The sequence below is a fragment of the Pinus tabuliformis genome, chromosome 7 (assembly GCF_031772625.1).
Source record: "Pinus tabuliformis cultivar Carrire ecotype Pingquan chromosome 7, CPIR1, whole genome shotgun sequence".
Taxonomy (NCBI): Eukaryota; Viridiplantae; Streptophyta; class Pinopsida; order Pinales; family Pinaceae; genus Pinus; species Pinus tabuliformis.
The window spans coordinates 1686472966-1686491789 of NC_142293.1; positions in this window are offsets into that span (position 1 = coordinate 1686472966).

Here is an 18824-nt window from a genome sequence, read left to right on the forward strand (position 1 = left end):
ACACAGAAATTTTCCCCTGGATCCCAAAACCAGGACTACCAACTTGATTTTTCATTATGTTCCTTTCAATGTTACAATACATATTTATGCATGCCGAAGCATCCAATACCATGGACCAAAAACCATTGTGTCCAAAACCATGGATCGAAAACCATCGCGTCTAAAACGATGTGTGAAAATCATGCACAAAACCATAGGTAAGTCTGCCAAACCTAATATAGGGTCCAAAAAACAAAATTTTCCAGGGTGCTACCCCGGACCCCATAGAGGGGGGTTACCTGCACCCCTCAAACCCCCTGTGACACCCTCACTATGCAATCGGTGCAACGAAGGGGGTGCTCCACGCACCCCCCCCCCACCAAACCCCCCGGTTAACTACATGGTCTAGTCGTGGAAAGAATATAACACAACCCAATAGTATCACTAGAATCCAACTAAGAAAGGAATTGAGGATTGGTTGGATAGGAAGATTCACGAGTTCGTGGTGCAGGAGAATAGGAATCCGTGACTATCAAAAGAAGAGTGGTTAGACTACTACTTATACACAGATATCCACGAAATTTTCTTCGCATCCTTCCCTACTGAGCTATATGAGTGGATCGTGAAGCTGGTAGATAGCCAAGGAAGGTGCAAGCTCGATAGATCTATTGTGTTGACTCCATAATTGATGCACAGATTGGAAACATCGAAGGATAAGATCGCGCGCACTATTGATCACTGACTCGATCGAATTATAGGATGATTCATCACTGAGTTTGCGGTATATACTTCAGTCAGCTATAGCGAGGCAGAGCGACGCTTCCTTAAAGGAACATGAGGTAAGTACATTAAGTCTTTGAACACTTGGATTAAAATGCTACTGTGTGAAAAGCAGGTTATGCGAATAGATTTATGTTTTGGGCTACGCGAAGTGGGAGAATCTATAGAAACGAAGGTAGTGCAGAACCAAAAAATAGCCCCTTGATTTCACCTCTGTGAGGGGACGAGGGAGAGCTCATGAAGGTCTCACCAAGAAGTGCGATCAATTTGATAAGGCAGAGGATTCCGTGCATACCACCCACACCCACACCACTGCCAGTTTCACCGTCTTCACCTCCATCTTTGCCCATACCACCTCCGCCACCACTGCGAGTCAATATGGCAAGCGCGATAAAGTTTCTAGTGTTAAAGGCAATAGGAAATGAAGATCCAGACCAGTTTTGGTTCATGATAAAGGCTGTATGGGAAGCACAGGGAGTCACAGATGAAAATATAAAGAAGGCAACATTGGTCAGTACTCTGCAGGAACACGCACTGAATTGGTACATTAAGCATTCCAATGACAATTCAAATGCGGGGATCACAGATATCCAAGCTACCCTAAACAAAGAATTTAGTAGACTGAAGTCAAAGGCGCAGTCGATCATTGGGTTTAAGGAAATCACAATGCTACAAGGCATGACCCCTTGGGAGCTGGATCAGAGACTGAAGTGCACAATTCGTGAAGCTAACATGATGTTGATGAATGGACAACACTGCGAATCATTTGTAGCATCATTAACGCCGCATATAAGGAACGCGCTGTCACAACAGAGGCTAACAACTTAGGCCGAGGCCTTGGAGGTCATGATGAGACTGCATGAGACCCTGATACAGGATCCCAACCTGGGAGTTCAGCAGATTCACGCGCAGTTGAAGAACTTGTGCCTTGGGATGCAGAGTCTGAAGCAAGATAGAATAGCTCGCCCAGAAGTGCGTGACAAGGTATGGTGCATAAAGTGCAAGGGTCAGGGACATGACAAGGACCATTTCTCGGTGTTTGCAAATTACCTCGCAGGAGGAGGACCAATGCCATTGAGACCAGAGGCACAAGCAGGACTGAGCATGATGCTTGCATTATGGTGCGTGTTTTGTCATATAGGAGGAAAGCATGCTACAGATAACTACCATTTATTACAGAAGTACACACAAAATTCACAATCGTTGTTTTGTAATTTCTGTAGATCGGTGGGGCATGATGATCACACCTGTAGAAGTTATGAGCTGATGACAGATCGAACTCTTACCTACAGAGTTCAGGTCGAAACGCGGCCCCTTGACCAGAATGCAGGGATGGTGCGAACTAGATTTTAGGGGCACGGATGACGCCAAGGTGGAGGAGGGCCTGGAACCTCCAACCTCCCCTAACTCAGAACCTGCAAATGATGAGGCTTGAGCCGCGCGAGGAAGACCCTAATGTGAATATTGTCCTCCAAAGTGGAATTATGATAGGGGATGACAAAGGCAAGCAGCCGGAAGAAAGTACTTGGGTTCGAAAGGCTCCAACGAAGGAACCAGAGTTTGATTTGGAGCACGCTAAGGAAACCTTCATGGAATCCAAGAAGAGATTCGTTGATGCCTCCACTTCAGGAAGTAAAGACAAACCGGAGCCGGAAATGGACTCATCGATGCTCACAACATTCCTGGAAACATGCATGAAGCTGTTACACGACAGCAAGGCTGTAAAGGGGCTACAGGAACTCATAAATAGATATGGTGGGACCGTGGTAGGAGAACCGTGTGTAATCTGGAAGCTCGGAAAGCACACGACACGAACGGGAAGGGAAATGAAATTGACCATGCAGATTGGAGAATATGAGATATACCAAGTGATTCTGGACCTAGGATCAGACACGAACATTCTGTCGAAGCAAACATGGGAGCACATGGGAAGGCCTACAGTACAATGGTCTCCTATCCAACTACGAATGGCGAACTACCAAAAGATCCTACCTATGGGGAGATTGCAGGGAATCACAGTGGATATCGAAGGAGCAAGCACGCTAGCTGATTTCGAGGTAATAGAGATTGTTGATGAAAACAATCCTTACTTCATGCTATTAGGAATAGATTGGGCCACTGACATGAATGGGGTGATAACTATGAAGAAGCCCAAGATGATTTTTGAGAAAATGTCTCTGCACGTAGTTGTACCTTTGGACCCTGTAGAAGGATCACACAACGCGGAGCCAGTGCACAACTACGACAGCGATGATGATTTGGACTGCATCTACAAGATAACCACATGAGAACAAGACTAGGTGAATCCAACCGTAGATGGATGAATCTCAAGGGAGCGCGAAAGCTCCTGCACCTCGGATTCTGACAAAGAGATAGAACAATGCAGAACCGGTTACACGAGGTAACCACACTGAACTGTAACATGATGACAATATCGCTACGCTGCGTATTAACGGAGGTAAGGGATCTGCCTACATATGAAGGGTTAAGTGAGGTGGATGACTTCCTAAACAGATTTGAAAGAGAAGTGCCGGAAACAATGTTTCGAAGCTTTTAAATGGGTACTGTGCACTACGCCCACGAGGTGGTGGGGTATGCACCAAGGAAGCTTCGGGGACTGGCGCGAATGTAGGAGAACAATGTGCATATGATTTGGGAAGCCTCAGATACGATTAATAGAAAAGATTGCTAGATGAAATGGTCCACGCGCTCACCTATCCAGATGGATACAGGCACATGGTACGAAACCTGCGCAGATGCACACAGTCTTCGCTTTAGAAGACACAGTCTGTAATCATGTGTGGGCAAGGCAATGGTGCAAACGACCCCTCTGGTTGGAACCATGGAGTATGGAAAGGCCAAGTGTGTAGAAGGTTATCCACGTAGAAGCCTTTAACGAAGTATGCGAAGCGCTGAACAAGATACACAATGCGCAGTAGACTGATTGGGACTTGTGTGTACCAGCAGTTCTATGGGCTTATAGGACCACGTGCAAGAAATTGACGGCGCAAGAACCTCCGAGGCTGGAGTATGGAGTGAACGTTGTAATCCCCATGGAGCATAAAATTCCTAGTCCGCATATAGCAGCATTGACAGATACGACAGTTCATGGAACCTTGAAAGAACGGGTAGTGTAGCTGAATGAAGCAAAACACTTGGGACTGTTTAGTCAATTTAGTGTTCCTAAATTGATGTCATTAATTGTCAACCCGGGGTTCGTAAGCTGATGAAGTGAGGGCGTACTATATGTACTTAAGCAACTTTCTTAGAGCTTTTGTCGTTTTGGGGGTGTTGTGTATGATTAACTTATCTTTGATGGAGTGATGGTTATAAACAGATGAGTGCAAGTGTGTGAAAAGTGAGTTCTAGATGAGTGAAAGTGTGTGTGAGTGAAGGTGATTTCTAATTACTTGCTGAATTTGTAAAGAAAAGAACTTGAAAGAAATGAGTAAATTAAAATGACTTGAAAGTAAATGACCACGTTCTAATGGTATTAGTCTCTATCCATACTGCTGCAAATAAAAGAAACAAGAAAATCACTTCAAGGATTGATGTTAATGATTATCTCCTCCTAACTCCCTGCTTCTACCACTTAGTACTGCGTAAAACACGATTAGGAGGTAGCTGAAAACAAATCCAAGAACTGATAAAAACTCTAATCTACTCTAATTGACGAATTGTAACACTACTAAGCCTTTTCCAACATACTGCTTCCTACATATGTGATTATGTGTAACAAGTGGAAAAAAAGTATTAGTATCACAAGCCAAGACCACTCAAATACAAGCTGCAATTAATTAGTGTTTTGTTCTCTTGAAATATAAGCCATTCATGATAAAGAGAGCATAAATGAATTAGCATCTAGCTTGTAAAACTAAGCTAAAACTAGTCTAGGAAAACAGAGTCAAAAGGGCAGCATCATGAACAAGACAACTGCAACTACCATTAGATTTTAAAGCAAACACAACACACTTAATCCCGGGACCTGCAAAGAAGTAAACCTGATCAGTGAAAATAAAGGCTGCAGCAACAAAGAGAAATCAAGCTGTACATAACTCAAGAAAAGAAATTCTGTTTGTAAAATAAAGAAATTGCAGAAATATGAACATGAAAATACTTTACAAGGCTAATACGAACAGGGGCCCTCCATATTATCCATAGAAAACTCAGATGCTCTTAAGACTTCAAAACAGCGTTTCCATTACTTTATATGCAAAGATACATAATCCAAAAGTGCTGGAACAACTCTTTATAAAAACAGAGTTTGAAAACGTGCCAAAATTCTCACAAATACATACACTACAGCATCTGAAAAGGTAACCTTAGCGTACGCAGACGCAGGTATATATAGGCACCTGTAAGATGGCCTAATACGTAAACATAAAAACAGAAAATGAACTAACTGTCATGCGTATTAAATATGTAATTAACACGTCATAGGCTTCGTGGTCAAGCTGGAGGTCTTGGTCGATATGGGCAATGAATCTAACATTAGATCATGTCCCCCATGGCTTTCAAAACATGGACAGGTCACCTTTTCCACCGACGTGATCAAACAGATTACGTATCCACGTTGAGCTGTCTTTATTTGACCGAAACTTGACCCCCTTTGACCAGAGGTACAAGTGACGTGGCCGGCTGAACTGATGGCATAGGAACCTCGAGCATGTATATTCCAACATGCCCACGTGGCTCATTCTGCAAAATAGCACGTGGATCTTTGAGAACAACAAAATGGCTGCGGGATCATTAGATGGCTGCGGAATCAGCAGATGGCTGCGGAATCAGCAGAAAGCTGTGGAATACCTGCAAGTATGTCAAAAACTAAACAAAACAATTATCCATTAGCAAAGCTCACTTGATCATGTTTAATGACAACTAATGTAATGATCTGGGTGGAAAATGAGGTAAAGGAGAGAGGAAAGTGATGAAAACAGTAGGTAATGATAGAGGATAAGGTGTAAAGTAGGGACTCTACATACCCCCACTACGAGGGCATTGCATGTCCTCATGCAAAAACACTGATCAATCAACCTGCTGTGATGCCTCTGCCAAGACATCCAATCTCCTCTTCTTTCTCTGTGTAGACACATTCACCCTTGGCTTCTTTACTAGGCATCTGAACTTTAGGTTGATCAAGGCTCTGTTGAGCTTGTTGCATCTCTTCCTTAACTTCTTGTTATTTCTTTGCCACAGGCCCAAATGTAACATGGTGTTATCATGAATCATTTTATCCAATTTGGCTTGCTCTTTCAACTTCTCATTTTCTTGCGTGATATGTCGATTTAGAACCTCAATCTCAAAAAGTTCCTGTTTCAAGGAGTGGACTTGTTGTTCTAAAGGCTGAACATTACTAGGGCCAGCGGCTGCTTGCTCCAATGTTTCCAGATAATTGTACACTTTTTGCTGTTCCGGGTCCACTTCAGGTGACTTTTTGGGACTTGGTTCATAATCAAATTCAGATCCATGTTCATGCTCAAGTTCATGTTCAAACGGACTTTCCTCACGTGGAGGAGAAGTCTCAATGTGCTCAGCGTGTGGAGGACTTGCAGTACCTTTTTGAGGTGAACTTAAGTCAATGAAGAATGACTGTTTACCCTTTGTGGCCCCTACTTTTCTATTTTGCAATCTACTGCTCCTTCTTACAGAGGTGGCACTCTGTTTTTCTTTTGGTACCTTCTGCTGTTTTTCTCTTGGTACTTTTTGTTTCTGTTTTATCTCCTTTTTGGAAAGAGCAGTTTTGTGAAGTTTGGCCATTCTCTGAGCTAAGGGTTGAGTATCTTCCTCACTAGTATCTTCAGGGATGAGGGAAGTTTCTTGGACTACAGATTTACCCTTATCCTGCTTACGTTTCTTCTTCCCTTCTTTCCTTTTCTGAGCAATTTCTTGAGCAAGTTCTGAAAGGGTTTCAGAGATAATTCCTTGGGCTGCTTGGTTATCATCTTCAGCAAATCCAGGATCAATATCCTGTCCAGAATACTGTATATCAGTTTCCTCATCAAACTGGTCTTGAACTGTTTCCTCTTGGGCAGTTGTTTCAGGCATAATAGTATCAGGAACAATGGTTTCTGTTTGGGCAGTGGTTTCTTGGTTAACCCCCTCTCCTCTTTTCCTTCTACTTCTTTGTGGCACTTGAGGGGATCCTCCAGAAGTTTCTCCTAACTCTTGAAAATGGTTCCTTATAAGAAACCTCTCCCATGAGTCTCTTTTTGATTTTAATTGTTCCTCTACCAACAATTTCACAAGACCGTGATGACATAAATGTGCTTCAGCATTTCTAGGGTTCTTTTGGACCATTGCACACATTTTCTTAAGACTTGAAAAGAGAAAGTAAGGGAGATTAATGTCATCACCTAGAAAATGCATCATAACCTTTGCATGATAGACATATAAGACCCCAAATCTACCTTCACAAGTGAAAAATTTCTGTACTAACAAGAGTAAAGTGGTCCACTCTTCTTTAACATATGAAACCGGAATCCCTTTGGTAAAGATACTTGTGTCCATACCTGGGTTTTTCAAAATTCGTTTCCACTGCTGATCTTGGACTGCCCGGTTCTTAAACCACCTTTCTCCTGTCTGTGGAAGTGAGGTAGCTTGAGCTATGCTGCTTTCATTGACTGTGAATTGTAAGTCTCCTATCTCCACGTGACCATCTTTTTCTGTGAAGGACCTTGCAAAGGCCTTTGTCACCTCCTTATGGTAGCCTTTGAACTTCTGTACACATTGTAACCAATTTGCCTTTTGTAAAGCCTCCTTGACCTGAGGATAACCTTCCAAAAACTTTGAACCTTCCGGTTCTGCCCTCAAAAGCTTTCCCATTTGCTTTTACGGCTCTGTTCTATTTGAAACACGGCTTTAAACAGCTTCACACAGTCAATTCACGGCTTTGGTTTCAGAACACGGCTTCAACAAGGGTTTTTCACAACTCTGTTCTGGAACACAGCTTTAAAATGGCCTTACACAGTGAATTTACGGCCTTAAGCACCGAGGATTATGGGTTCAACTTTGAATGTAGCCGTAACAGACCTCTACTGGTGTTTCGAATTAGCGGAGAGGGAAAAACAGAGTATGGTGAATGGCAGCGTAGTGAGCACGGCATAACAGAGTGTGGTAACAGCGTATATGGAATGAAACATGCGAGTGGAAATGGGAGTGAAATGATATGAGCGTAAGAGGGTAGAAGGGTTAATGAACAAACAACGGCTATGTCCTTAGATCTCGGCTTCGAAATTACACTTGGCTGCGTGAGTGGAGACGTAGTACATTAGGTTACGTCACCTAAGTATGAGATCTTAATGAAAGAGGCAGCCGGAAGTGAGATTTAAAATCGTGGTAATTAAGGACTGATAGTCGTGGATGATACGTGGATATGTGGTCTCATGGCTAGGCAATCATTACACTTAGTGGCAAGAAACATAATTTAGAGAACTTTACATAATGAAATAACTGTTAGCTTAGGATTTGAAACATACCTCAGATTCCCCGCTTAGTTTTGCCTCTGATAACTTGCCACTTAACCCTTCACTGATTTTTGCATGACTATTATTGATGACTACTGCTGTAGAGAAATTTCAAACAGACTGTGTTTTTTATTTGTGCAGGTACAGAGAGCTGCAGAATCATTAGATGGCTGCAGAATCCTCAGATGGCTGCGGAATCTGCAGTAGTAGCCTCCAACTGCACAAAAGCACTTTAGTTGTAAAAAAAAATGACTTTATTGATGAGATGGAGTGTAGTGGGCGGATGGATGAATGAAAAAAAATGAGGTGGAGTGGAAAATGGATGAAATGGTGGGTGAAATGGTGGTGATGATGAAATGAAATGAAATAAGGGAAGAAAGGAAATTTTTTTTTCTTTAGAAAACGTGAGGTGTCAGGTGACCCTGATTTTCACCTCAAGTTTTCTGTATGAGACTGCCAATCAGAGATTGGTTTTCAGGCTCATACATTTATTCTTTTTTTTTTTTTTTTCTTCTTCTTCTTTTTTTTTTTTTTTTTTTTTTTTTTTTTTAACCAAAGCTTTAGGCTGATGGAGGAGAAGAATTCTTCTCCACCAGCCTGATTGCAGAATCTCCTTTGAACAATTTGACAAACTCTTCTTTTGAGAATGGCTTCTGATAGATTTTCAAGTGGTGGCCATTCACAATAAGAGGAGTATGGAATTCATCGATAGTTTTTACTCGAACTGCTCCATTGTTAAAGACTTCATCAATCTCATATGGCCCAAGCCAATGAGTTTGAAACTTTCCTTTGAAGTATTTGAATTTTGAATCAAACAATAGAGCCCAATCTCCTTTCTGAAACTTTCTTTCTTTGATATGACGATCATGCCATTTAGATCTTTGGTGCTGAACTAGATCGGTCCTTAGAATTGCATCTTGTCTCATTTCATCTAGCTCATTTAGCTGGTCCATTCTGTGTCTTTGAGCTTCTGAGAGGCTTATTCCCAATTGGACTGCCATCTTGAAGGTCTTGATTTGGAACTCAATAGGAAGCAGGACTTCCTTCCCATAAACAAGTTCATAGGGGGAATGTCCTATTGTGTTCTTCCATGTGGTCCTATAGGCCCATAAGGCTTCAGGGAGCCTTTCCGCCCAATCTCTTCTATGAAGATGAACAATCTTGGTGATAATGCCTTCAAGAACTTTATTGGTAGATTCCACTTGACCATTAGATTGCGGATGGTAGGGAGTAGATGTTCTGTGCTTGATCTTATATTCCTCCATCAGCTTTTCCATCAAATTAGATGTAAACTGGCTGCCTTGATCTGTCACAATTTCCCTTGGGACACCAAAAGGAGTGAAGATATCCTCAAAAAGAAATTGAACAACTGAATTTTCAGTGGCAGAAGGCAATGCTTTTGCTTCTACCCACTTAGTAACATAATCAGTACAAACCAGTATATATTTCTTTTGCTTTGATGGTGGATTAATTGGTCCAATGAAATCTAGAGCCCATTTCTCAAAGGGTTCGATGCATACCTGAGGCTGTAGAGGCATTTCATTTGAAGGAGTTGGTTTCCCAACTCTTTGGCAGCTGTCACACCTTTTAACATACTGCTTTGCATCTTTAAAGAGAGAAGGCCAATAATATCCTAGAGAAAGGATTTTATAGGCTGTCCTCTTGTCCGCAAAGTGCCCGCCGCATGGTTCATCATGACATGCCTTAAGGATGTCAGGCATTTCATCTTCCCGCACACATCTTCTGATTATACAATCTGGCCCTGTTTTGAACAATTCATTAGAAATCCAAGCATAATGTGAACTCTCCCGAATGATTTTCTTTTTCTCATTAGGAAATAAGTGTAGAGGAAGTTTTCCTGTAACAAGATAATTAGCCATATCTGCATACCAAGGTGTCTTGGTAGTTACTGCAAACAAGTATTCATCTGGGAACTTATCTTCTACTGGAGAATCCTCATTAGTGTTTTGGATTCTAGACAAGAAATCAGCTACTGTGTTTTGCTTTCCAGGTCTATCTAACACAGTAATGTTGAATTCTTGCAAGAGTAAAAGCCATCTTGTAACTCTACCATTAGTGACAGGTTTTTTCATTAAATATCTTATGGCAGAGTGATCAGTATGGACAAAGGTTTCATAGCCGGTTATGTAATGTCTAAACTTGTTGATTGCATGTACCACAACTAAGAACTCTTTTTCTGTAACAGTATAATTTAACTCAGTAGGAGTCAAATTATTACTTGTGTAATAAATGGCATAAGGGATCAAATCCTTTTGTCCCAAAACAGCTCCTAGAGCTGTATCTGAAGCATCAGTAGAGATGTGGAAAGGGAGTTTCCAATTTGGCCCCCTTAAGATGGGTGCTTCAGATATTCTAGACTTTAAAGCTTTAAAGGCAGATTGACATTCAGGATCCCACTTAAACTCATAGTCCTTGGTAAGCAATTTGAAAAGAGGGGACGCTATCCTAGTGAAGTTTTCAATAAACCTTCTGTAATACCCAGTAAACCCAAGAAAACTTCTAACATCCTTTTGGAAATTTGGAACAGGTAACTTAGAGATGACTTCAACTTTGGATTTATCAACCTTGATCCCATCTCCTGAAATATGATGTCCTAAAACAATTCCTTCAGTAAACATCATAAAACATTTTTCATGACTTAAAGAAAGATTTGTTTCCTTACATCTTACCAGTACTTTTTCCAAATTTTCCAAAGCTTCTTCAAATGTATTACCATAAACTGTGAAATCGTCCATGTATACCTCTACACAATCATGAATCAGATCTGAAAAGATTCCTAATACAACCCTTTGAAATGTAGCAGGTGCATTGCACAATCCAAAAGGGAGTACTCGGTAGGCAAAAGTTCCCCAAGGACAAGTAAATGTGGTTTTGTCTTGATCTTCAGGTGCTACCTGAATTTGATTGTACCCACTAAAACCATCCAAGAATGAGAAATACTTTTTACCTGCTAAAGTGTCTAGTACCTGATCAATAAAAGGTAAAGGAAAATGATCCTTTAAGGTTGCCTTGTTCAATTCTCGATAATCAATACAAACTCTCCATTTACCATTCTTTTTGGGCACTATAACCAAGGGAGAAACCCATTGGCTATCTGAGATGGGGTAAATGAAGTTTACCTTGAGCAATTTCTGCAGTTCTTCTTTCACAATTTCCCTAAGATTTGGATTCATCCTTCTTTGTGGTTGCCTAATAGGTCTACTATTCTCTTCAATGTAGATGTGATGAATACAAGTCTTAGGATCGATTCCTTTCATGTCAGTGTATTCCCATGCAAAGGCAGTGGAATGTTTTTGCAACAGTTTAGTTAATTCTTCTCGTTGTGGTCTTCCCAAGTTTTTGTTAATGTTTAATGTTTTTCCTGGGAGGATTTCAACTGTAGAACTACCAAACTCTTCCATTGAGAAGAGAGACATTTGTCTAGAGGAGAGATATTCAATGTCTGCATCTATCTGAAAATGTTCAGAGTCATATTCTAAAGATACTTCAAAATTTTCTAATGTATTGAGAATTTGACTATCCTCACTGATCTCAGAGATGGTGAGAACTGGTTGTATAGTATCTTCATCCTCTACCCATTCATCTTCTCCTATTTATGTTATGGCTTTTGCTGGGGGATACAAGTTGAATTTCGTGGTGGAATTACCATCTAATATATACATGTCTCCAGACCTACAGCTTATGAAAGCATCAGCTGTGGCCAGCCAAGGTCTTCCTAAAATAAGAGGATGTCCTCCTAGATTGTTCTTGGGAGTTAAAACCATAAAATCAACAGGATATTCCCAAGAATCTAGAGAGACTGGAATGTCTTCCAATACACCGTCAGGTTTAATGATTGACCTATCTGCAAGCTGCAGTAGAGTGGGTGTAAAGAGAAGGTTAGGAAGCTTTAACTGATCCATGGTCTGTCTACTCATGATGTTGATTGCGGCCCCTAAGTCAATAAGAGTATTTGGGATTTCAACCCCATTAATATGAGTTTTGACAATAGGGCTACCGGGATCTACATACTTTTGCATGGTAATCTTTCCCATCATCATGTCTACAATTTTTCGAACTAGATGTATCCTTTTAGTATCTCTGGTTCTTTTTACTATTTTCTTCAAACTCAACTCCTTTATTGTCTTCGCTAGAATGGGAATTTCCTTAATGGCCTGTAACAAGGGAATCTTGATACATACATTTTTCAATTCATCTAGGAAGTTATAGTCAGGCACCCATATTTGCTTTTCTATCCCTTTATCAATTTGCAATCTTTCAGGAAAGGGAGGTGTAGCTGTGGGTGTAGGTTGCTCAACTAAGGGAGTTGTAGAGATTGATTCTTTTTATTTTTATTTTTGGATATTTTGGGTTTGAAGTGATGCTTCAGAACCTTTATTGACTTTGAGAGATTCTTCCTTAGAAATGCTTGGTTGTTGAACACTTGTGGAAGGTTGATCTAAGATTCTACCTGGTCTAAGTTGTACTTCATTAAGAGGAACAACCATGTAGGTAGGGAATGGTTGACCTTCCATCATATAAGCATTTTTAGGGTTCCTGTTATTTGGATTCGGTAATGGCTGAGAGGGAAGTTGGTTAGATTTCTGCTGGGATTGAAGTGCTACTTGAGAATTTTGATTTTGTGGAGGAGTTTGTTGTTGTTGAGGGTATGGCAATGATAGTTGTTGACCTTGGTTTGGAAGTTGTGGAGCTTGCTGATTCTGAAATGATGGAGGATATTGATAGAATTGTGCAAATCTCCCATAAGGATTTTGCATGCTTTGCATCCATGCTTGGAAAGCATTTTGAGGTTGAGGCCAAGGTTGTTGCCAAGGATTCCAACTTGGTTGGGATTGAGAATTCATAGAGTTGTTAAACCCTTGATTCTGTTGTCCTTGCCAAGGTCTCCTTGCAATAAAACAGAGAGATTCGAGTGTATCTGGATCCTCTTGAAAGACTGCTTTGAGGCCAGGGATGGAAGGACAATCCTTGGTCTCATGAGTTTCTGAGCAAATTACACATGTTTCTACAACGTGTGCATCTAAGGGACATTCCCTTAAAGCATGTTTCTTTCTACATTTCGGGCAAAAAATAGCCAAATCTTCGGCTTCTGCTTTTTGTTTATTGTGAATCTTAAGGGTATCAAGTTGTTCACTAAGACTCCCTAAGATGTCAGTTTTAAATTCATCAAGCATACTGCCGATTTCAGCCCTACTCACTCATCCTGTTGCAGATTTATTTGCCCTAAGGAGAGAAGGATCTCTAGGCCCTTTTTGAGTTTTTGATTTGCCCCTTGAGAGATGGATACAAAGTTCGGCTATGTCATTGAGAGAAAGTTGAGAAATATCCCCTTTCCCCATCATGTTTAAGATGTCTATCCATTCATCTCTGATGGCTTTTAATAAGAGGGCTTTTAAGGTCTCTTCATCCAAGGTGTTCATTTTTTCTCTTTTCAAGTTATATTGAAACCTTTCAAGTAAATCTTCTAGACTCTCATCCTCTTTTTGTATCATTTTAAAAACCTCGTCCTTGTGATTAGTAGGCATGCAATAGTCTAAATACCTATCCAAAAATGTCTGTTTCATCTCATCCCAAGTCCTAATGCATTGAGTGAGTAACCCCATAAACCATTTCAAGGCTTGATCCTTCAGTGTTGAAGGGAACAACTTGAGTTTCTGAGAGTCATCCAGGTAGTCATAAGTTCGACACACCACTTCAAACTCAAACAAGAATTTTTCAGGGTCCTCAGTCCTTAACCCATGGAAGTTAGGGAGGACAGATGGTGATATGTTTTTCATAGTAGCTCAGGAATCCTCATTAACAATGGGAAACCCAAATGAATTATCCCCATTTCTATTTCCTCCTCCTATGGTACCTCTACCTCCGTTATTGTTATTTTTGTTTCCTCCTCCTCCTCTACCCCTACCTCTACCTCCTCCTTCTTCCTCTGCCATGATGATTCTCCTAGGGATTTCAAAATCTTCTGGTTCCTCTACAAAAGGTGAATGAGAAGGGATTTCTCCTTCTTCTTCAGATGATTCCAATTCCTCAATTACAATTGGTCTTCCTGTAGGAGAAACAGAAGAGTCTTCTCCTAGTTCAAACTCAATAGAAGGTGTAGGAGAGTCAACTCTTGGCTTTTGAATTTCAAGAATTCTAGGACTAGGAGTTTCGGTTGGAGATAAGGGGGGTGTCTCTTGTCTATCCCTTGAAGCAGATGGACTTTTAAAAATTGAACTTCGAGCTCTAGCTAAAAACCGTCCTCTAGAATCTCTAGCTCTATGCATGTCATTTTTTATTTTTTCTTTCAAGTCAAGTTAATAGTTCTTTTTCTGATCTTCCAGTTCACTCTAGGTGCAAGAAGAGAGCATACTCAAGAGACTACTAAATCAGTAACTTTCTCCTTTCTGATCCTCCAGATCACTTTAAAGTGCAAGAGGAGAGCATACTTGGATAGATTATTAACTTCTTTCCTTGAATTTTTTTTATGTTTTTTTCTCTAAGTATGGCTACTTAATTTCACTTCCCCGGAAACGGCACCAAAATGTTTATTCAATTTAGTGTTCCTAAATTGATGTCATTAATTGTCAACCCGGGGTTCGTAAGCTGATGAAGTGAGGGCGTACTATATGTACTTAAGCAACTTTCTTAGAGCTTTTGTCGTTTTGGGGGTGTTGTGTATGATTAACTTATCTTTGATGGAGTGATGGTTATAAACAGATGAGTGCAAGTGTGTGAAAAGTGAGTTCTAGATGAGTGAAAGTGTGTGTGAGTGAAGGTGATTTCTAATTACTTGTTGAATTTGTAAAGAAAAGAACTTGAAAGAAATGAGTAAATTAAAATGACTTGAAAGTAAATGACCACATTCTAATGGTATTAGTCTCTATCCATACTGCTGCAAATAAAAGAAACAAGAAAATCACTTCAAGGATTGATGTTAATGATTATCTCCTCCTAACTCCCTGCTTCTACCACTTAGTACTGCGTAAAACACGATTAGGAGGTAGCTGAAAACAAATCCAAGAACTGATAAAAACTCTAATCTACTCTAATTGACGAATTGTAACACTACTAAGCCTTTTCCAACATACTGCTTCCTACATATGTGATTATGTGTAACAAGTGGAAAAAAAGTATTAGTATCACAAGCCAAGACTACTCAAATACAAGCTGCAATTAATTAGTGTTTTGTTCTCTTGAAATATAAGCCATTCATGATAAAGAGAGCATAAATGAATTAGCATCCAACTTGTAAAACTAAGCTAAAACTAGTCTAGGAAAACAGAGTCAAAAGGGCAGCATCATGAACAAGACAACTGCAACTACCATTAGATTTTAAAGCAAACACAACACACTTAATCCCGGGACCTGCAAAGAAGTAAACCTGATCAGTGAAAATAAAGGCCGCAGCAACAAAGAGAAATCAAGCTGTACATAACTCAAGAAAAGAAATTATGTTTGTAAAATAAAGAAATTGCAGAAATAGGAACATGAAAATACTTTACAAGGCTAATACGAACAGGGGCCCTCCATATTATCCACAGAAAACTCAGATGCTCTTAAGACTTCAAAACAACATTTCCATTACTTTATATGCAAAGATACATAATCCAAAAGTGCTGGAACAGCTCTTTATAAAAACAGAGTTTGAAAACGTGCCAAAATTCTCACAAATACATACACTACAGCATCTGAAAAGGTAACCTTAGCGTACGCAGACGCAGGTATATATAGGCACCTGTAAGATGGCCTAATACGTAAACATAAAAACAGAAAATGAACTAACTGTCATGCGTATTAAAGATGTAATTAACACGTCATAGGCTTCGTGGTCAAGCTGGAGGTCTTGGTCGATATGGGCAATGAATCTAACATTAGATCATGTCCCCCATGGCTTTCAAAACATGGACAGGTCACCTTTTCCACCGACGTGATCAAACAGCTTACGTATCCACGTTGAGCTGTCTTTATTTGACCGAAACTTGACCCCCTTTGACCGGAGGTACAAGTGACGTGGCCGGCTGATCTGATGGCACAGGAACCTCGAGCATGTATATTCCAACATGCCCACGTGGCTCATTCTGCAAAATAGTACGTGGATCTTTGAGAACAACAAAATGGCTGCGGGATCATTAGATGGCTGTGGAATCAGCAGATGGCTGCGGAATCAGCAGAAAGCTGCGGAATACCTACAAGTATGTCAAAAACTAAACAAAACAATTATCCATTAGCAAAGCTCACTTGATCATGTTTAATGACAACTAATGTAATGATCTGGGTGGAAAATGAGGTAAAGGAGAGAGGAAAGTGATGAAAACAATAGGTAATGATAGAGGATAAGGTGTAAAGTAGGGACTCTATAGGGACCTGATGGGGAAATTCGATTGGGTGACATTAGGCTCCAAGAACTTATGAATGTTAGGGTGTGATTAAGGGAGTAAAGCGCTCAGGTGGAAGCAGAAGTCAAGAAGCTGGAGGACAGGATCAAGAAGGATTTTCTCGATAAAGAGACCAGGGTGATAAAGCAAGGTGCACACAATCATGTTGATAAATTTGGGGACTATCGCCCCGAATTAATCATCCTGATGCCTTGGATTGGACCATATATTACTAAACGGATCGACCATGGTGGTGCGCTATAGATGATAAGATGCGCGACGTAGCTAGTAATGATACAAAGTGGGTATGTTCCAGGAAAAGTGATGGATGACCAGATGAAACCATATATAGGTGGCGCGGCCACCTGACTAACCATAGGAGGTACAGTCTTAGCACTCATGGCAGTTGAAAGGAGGCGCAGGACTATAAACTACTCTGCCCAGGGGCTACACGATGTTGGAGCTGTGTGCATAAGCAAAGAGTCACAAGGTCCTTGACCGCACAAGGGGTGTTGTGCTGCCGTGCGTGTTGGTTGGAAAGTGACTGTTGGAGTCACTATTCATGATGTGATGCTCGACTTGAGGCCAAATGGAGTGGGCGGCAGGCATTTAAGGCACGCTTTATGGGCAAGATTTGGGAAAATATGCCGCCAAGGGAGCATTAATGAATCAGATTTGGGGGTAATGGTCAAATTCAAATTCAAAAGGTGCTATAAATTACAAAGGGATGCCCAGCAAACAACACTTAGTCATTTGCGAATTGAGCTATTGTGTACCCTGCATATTTTGAGCAGAGCCCTGTTTGACCTGTGCAAAGCGTTGATTGAGCCCCTGATTACGCGAGTGACAGATTTTTGGACGGACAAGATGGCAGCATCTGATGAAGTTATGGAAATTGCAGAGATGACCGCCGAGGAGGCCGCGCAGGCCTTGATTGTGGGGGATGTCCCTAAAGGTGCCGAGATTGTGGCAGAAATCCATAAATCACTGCGCATGCTGAGGCCAAAGAAAGAAAAATATCCTCTGGTTCTTGTATGTGTGTCCCCGCGAAACCTGCTGCACATCAGGTTAACGATACAGGAGAAAGGGAAAGTCGTTAACTTGGAAACGGATGAGGAGGAGGAAGACCTGGAGGACCTTATCATTGAAGAGGACAAGGACGAAGGCATGGTGGTAGAAGCTGAGCCTATGCACCCTCCAACAAAGCTGCCCGCCTATATCCCCCACAGAAGGAGAAGGAAAAAGTGCCCAAGGATCTTGACAAGAGCAAGAGCTCTCTCTAGACCCCGCTCCTCCTGGAAGACATCATTTTTTAAGGCATGCAACTGGGACGAGTGCATAGATTGAAATTTTAAGATTGGGATCTCGCTGACCATGAGAAGTTCCCTCACCTAGAGACTAGACAGCTCATGAAGCCCAAGTAGAACACCACAGCGGGGGTTATCGAATTGAAGCCGTGAAAGTGGTTGCGTGTTGTGGAAAAAGCAGGGTTACTAAACCTGCTCTGGGTGCCTCATTTCCACCGCACCCCAATAACAGTTTTCATCATCAGGTAGCTACTCTACCTAGTGCATTGTGGGTGTTTGTGGTTGGAGAAGCCCATCCCCATCACAGCTCACTTAATTCATTGCATTACCCAGCTTCCCTGCAAAGGAGAGGACCCCGTAGACATCTCAGAGGGGAAGAGAAGTGACTTGGCCATCGTGGAGTCCATGAAGAAGAAATACAAATTGGAAAAGAAGAAAAGGGGCTACGCCATATCCAACATCAACAACAAAGCAGTTAAAGTGGCGACCAAAATACTAGATAGTAAAGTTATACACAAGTGTCGTGCGTATGAGGTACCCATGCCTGTGGTGGCACACGCTGAGTAGTGTGCGGAGGGGGTCCATTTTAACTGGTTCGAGTTCCTCTGTAAGGAGTTCCTGGAAAATTTCCGCGAGGCCTAGGAACAAGGAAAAACATTCCACTATGCATGGAATTTGCTGTCCATAGTGCTCGTGGCAGGGGAATTGCCAGAGGACAGTCAGTCCCCATAATTGACAGGGATCTGTCGAAGATCGTGAAGTATGCTTCGCTTTGGGCCATAAAGGAAACGAACCAGATGCACGATAGTAAGATATTATGGGTGTTCATGGAAATGAACATCAGAATGGGGATTAACTGCAAGTCGTGATTATCACCCACTGTCTACAATAGCCTGCAATGTTTTGCAGAGCTTAAA